Below are 5,183 nucleotides of genomic sequence, written 5' to 3'. Positions count from 1 at the left end.
AAGTTATTGAATTGTCTTTTATTAATGAGTTTAAGTCTTCCGCATTGCTTCATGTTGATATTAAATTGAAATGTTAAGGTTTAGATTGGTTGGTTCGCTCACATAGGAGGGTAAATGTGGGTGCCAGTCGCGGCTCGGTTTTGGGTCGTGACAGTTTTTGACTATCAAGATTTCATTTTTGTATCCATGGTTAACTTGTCCTGACAAAATTTTTACATCATAAAGCATGCTAGTTTGTAGTTTGTCGCTATCTTAAATCATGAACAAGTTCTTGTTTGAGTTTTATTGGAGCGCATTTGACTTCGAAAATGATTAGTTTGGTTCGGTTTGTGTCTGGGGGGGGACTGACCTCTAATTGCTCTTGTTCGTATTTTCTTGGTTTCACAGTCGCACAAGGACTAGTTGGGAGGTCGCTCTACTAGCTTTAGTTTGTTCTTGCTATTTATGAATTTTTAGCAGCAAGCAATAGGTAACCGATTTGTACAAAATATGTTGGATATTCATTAAGTGTGTCGTTTCTTGCTTGCTAAAGTCGAAACGAGTCATTCGAATTTGATATTGAGCTTCGTGTATTATCTGCAAGTGGGTCCATTTTGATGAATCGCCATGGAGTTAAGAAATTGTGTCTATCTTGTCGAGATTTCTAAATTTTGTTTAGGTGTTCGTGGTCTATTAGCATTCATGGCCCCTTTCTTTACTGCTTTGAACATATGTTTTTTTTAAAACAAAAAAAAAGTGTTTGAAGAAAAGTTGGGGGTCTTAGAATTAGTTACTGCATATCATATATATTTATTTGGATGTGTTTGTATTGGTGCTCTAATGTGTGTGTTTATGACCCTAGTGTGGTTTTTCTTTCCTTTTCTTATACTTATACGTATTATTATATGAGCGTTCATATGCACCTTCTAATAAAAAGGAGTAAAATATTTAGTTTGACGTGAATTTATTCATAATCTCCGACATTTCTTCTTAGTCGATATGGGAATTCAATGTTATGTATTTCTTTACGTGATTTACCATATCGTCCTTATTTCTCGTAATTTGCCACTTACACTTTTTTATTTTGTCTCGCATATGAAACCCGTTTGAGTTCATTGTGAACTCTTATCCTTCCCTTGGATTTCGAGAAAGCATCAAAGTCTTAATTTCTCCCATTCGATTCGACTCGTAGAAAAGGCAAACAGGTCCCGAGGTTCAAAGAATCGAAGAAGATTGAAGAAATTGAATGATTTGGACAAAAAGTCCAAATTTTTTATTTTGGAAAAAAGTTGTATTTTATTTGGGTCTAAGCCCTTTTGTATTATTATTATTTTGCTAGTTTAGGACAGGTGCAATGGGCCTAAACCCCAAAAATAAAAGAAAGTGGGTTCATATGCCGGTTCAGGCGGATAGATAACCCGGATTTGGACCCAACACACTCTCTCTCTCTCTCTCTTTTATTTTTGTTTTTTTTTTTTTTATTTGCCAGTAGTTTTAAAGTTAAAGAATCCAAATTCCCACGAACACCGTAATGTTTTCACAACTTAAAATTGAATCAAGATTAATATTTTTAATATAGTAAATTTCTCAAGTTAGATGTTTCACTTAGATAAAATGTTAAGTATTCAATTCCAACAACTATAAAAAAATTTATTCCAAAACAATTGTAAGTTAAACAAATTTTTAGCCCAAATGAGTTGGTTCGGATAACCGCATTTAGCGGACGTCTTAGGTGCTTTTGAACCTTCTTAAGACGTTAATTGGAATCCCGAACCCCTTTAAAGTTATTTTCAAGTGTTTTTGATGTTAAATCTTTTGAAAATAGAAGTTTTTCTTAATTTTTCTCAAAAATTAAGTGCCGACTCTAAAAAGTCAAAAACTCTTCAAAAATAAATATTTTTTTCTTTTCCTAATAAAACAAATATCATCGTCGATATACAAATAATTATGTGTATTTGTATCGTATACATTTTGTGTAAAGTCTTATGTTGACTATGTATAACGTATCATATACATAATAATTGGTGTAGCGTATGCGGTAAATCATGAATAGCCTATCTATTTTAAGTAAGTTATTGTATCTTAATACTTATATGATACATAATTGATCAATTAAGTAGCTCATCAGTGGATTTATCACAACAAATATGAAAACATGTATCATATATATTATTTTTTCATGTATCATATAGATAACACTTATTATATCATATACATTATCAAAAATTTGTGTCCGTAAAGATTAAATGAACAAAATATATCTACTGGTTACAACTTTTTAAAAGATTTTTTTAGAATACAATTTTGTTTCAGTTTTAAAATTTTCAATTCAATAAATTTTCCATTATAACTTTTTAAGATGCCTTTTTTAGAATGTATTATGATTTTATATGTTATTGATAAAATATATTGAATTGTTACTGTTAGGAAACAAAATTTTCTTAAATTGGTCTTCATTTCAAATTGATGATGATTTAATTACATTGTTTAAATATAAGAATTTATAAATGAATATCAATATATATTCTGAGATTAAAGGAATAAAATATATTGACATTAAAAGACAGGCAAAACAAGTTTTTGGAGAAACGCTCCAACACTTAAAGTTAATGTATCTTGAAAATAGTACTAACTAAAATACATTGTGTATCTAATGATACATAATAACTATTCTAGATTAACTAAGGCATCATGATCCGGCGGTGTGAAATATCGCCTAAGCTTTGAGGAATCGTCATTATCACTAACTTATCATGCTTCGACTTTTTGACTCTCGTATTTCTATAGCAAGGTACGTATCTTGTGCGGAGCTAATCAAATCAGAAAGCATTGAATTGGATTGGGATTTCATCGCTGGGGAATTCAACAAAAGCGGCTACAATCAATCCATAATCCCCATAAATGCATAAGATACATTACAAAAACGAATTGAACATATTCTATAAAACAAAGATTTATAAAACTTACAGTGTGTCGTTTCCTCGAGGAGTAATTTCTTGTACATATTCAACAAGAAAAAGGTGTTTTAATTTCGATAAACTTCCAGTTTCCTTATCCTTATAAGCATGAAAAGATGACCAGTCAGTTCGCTCCAATTTATCAAAAAAACTACTGTTCTGGAGGTATGTAGGCAACACTAGAGATAATTTTTTAATGTCACCCGAATAAGTTTCCTTAGTATAGCTAAACTTACAATAATTATTATATTTGTATCTAATATACAATATTAATATTCGTATATGATGCACAATAAACCTTAATAATTCATTTATATATCATATGTGCTAAGTGATGAATTAAGATTGATATTAAATAAGCATATTACAAGACAATGTATGTCATTAGTTGAGAATGATACATTATAACTTAGATACATTGATAATAAAAGATAGATTTTTTTTTTGAATTAGTTAAAAAGAAAAGCTTGAAAATAACAATCCATAAAATTTTTAAAGAACTTTACATATTTGTATTTAAGTGTATGGTATGTTAGGACTAATACATCGTGAAGCTCATTAAATGTATAATTTATTTTAAGATACATTGAGAATATAATGAAAAATTGGGTTTTTGAATCAAAATTTAAATTGCATGTTGATACACTACAATATGAAAACATAAATCTGTCAATAATGTTCATAACAATTTAACTCCCTAATTGATTCAAATATTGAGCAACAAAAAAACAGAAAAATATATTAGAAAATTGAGGATAATACTTTTTTGACCCCTTTTTTAGGGGTTTTTTCAATCTTTGCTTTTGAAGAAGAAGGAACATCATTCTTCACCTTCTCAGTACTCACATTCGCCATGACTAAGGGATCATGCAATTTTTTTGATCTATTCTCAGCCCAACCTAAATCTTAACGGTCACAAACACGATTAGTGTTGGATGGCATTATCTTGATAATACCTAAACTAAATAAAGGAGAATCCTCCACAAATGTATCACTCCTTAAAAAAACATCAAATGTGAACGAGAGTGAAGAAATTGAAACAATACCTAGAAAGGAGTGAGAAATCCTTTGACTTGAGAGAGAAGTATCTTGAAATTCAAATTCAAAATTAGAATGATAAGATCATGGAAGAGAATATGGCGTGATTTCAAGAGAGGAAAAAATGGGAAGAGAAACATAGTTTATGATATATGCAGTTACGTATCCAGAAGCTGACTTTAAGGAGTAAAAAAGATGATTTTAGTAATATTTTAAAAAACAAGGGAATAATAGAAAATAAGTAAACTAATGGTGTGTATATAAGTAATTTTTTCAATAATTAAAAGGTAAACTTACATAAATATACTATAAATAAAAATTATTTATCATTTATAGCAATAACATTTTTTCACTTGATCACTTTTAATACATTTATAATACACTTTTAATTCATATTACAAAGCATAATTTATTATTCACATATAATACAAGTTTTATTGATCAATAATACATTTATAACACATTTTGATACACTTATAATACAATATGTCAAATTCTTACCAAACAAACATAATTTATTTTTTAAAACAGTGACAATACATACATATTACATACTTAATTCACTTTAAATAAATATTACATATTTAATATAGAATTAATATAAATGATAATAAATAAATAAAATATCACTAAAATAAGTAATTATTTATTAAAACGCACTCATCCAAGTAAATTTTCCTAATTAAAATGGTAGTACCCAATTGACATTTGTGCAATAGAATAATTTGAAAATATACAACTACGAACCTGAATATAATAAAATAGTTTTTAGTCGAATCAAAGGAAATATAACTATTACAAAAATGGAAACCAAGAAATTAGTTTGATTAAATATGTACATAGGAAATTATATTATAAAAAGCTTAAGAAGCAACAACGTAATTTGTTTTTCTTCAAAAATTAGTTTTCTTTAACATTGAAAGAAACCAAGTCGTATGATTAGAAATACATGGATTTATACCATAAAAAAATACATATGTCACGACCCAAAACCGAGCCGCGACTGGCACCCACACTTACCCTCCTATGTGAGCGAACCAACCAATCTAAACCCTAACATTTCAATATAATATCAACAGAAAGTAATGCGGAAGACTTAAACTCATTAATTAAAAACCAATTCAATAACTTCTAAAATTCAACATCTATTATTCCCCAAAATCTGGAAGTCATCACCACAAGAACATCTATGATCAAATTACTAAACTA

At 28.7% G+C, this 5,183-nt stretch overlaps 1 long non-coding RNA gene across 1 annotated transcript in view; it reads left to right on the top strand.

Moving 5' to 3' along the window:
* LOC114074818 overlaps positions 1–1,413 on the top strand; it is a 13,665-nt gene extending 12,252 nt beyond the window's left edge. The window contains exon 2 of the long non-coding RNA XR_003575107.1: positions 1,172–1,413. This is a non-coding gene — a long non-coding RNA (uncharacterized LOC114074818). The remainder of the gene's footprint in view (positions 1–1,171) is intronic.
* The last annotated feature ends 3,770 nt before the right edge of the window (positions 1,414–5,183 follow it).

The sequence above is a fragment of the Solanum pennellii genome, chromosome 11 (assembly GCF_001406875.1).
Source record: "Solanum pennellii chromosome 11, SPENNV200".
NCBI classification, from domain to species: domain Eukaryota; kingdom Viridiplantae; phylum Streptophyta; class Magnoliopsida; order Solanales; family Solanaceae; genus Solanum; species Solanum pennellii.
Note: the sequence above shows the minus strand (reverse complement) of the source record. Positions and strands in the feature narration are given on the sequence as shown.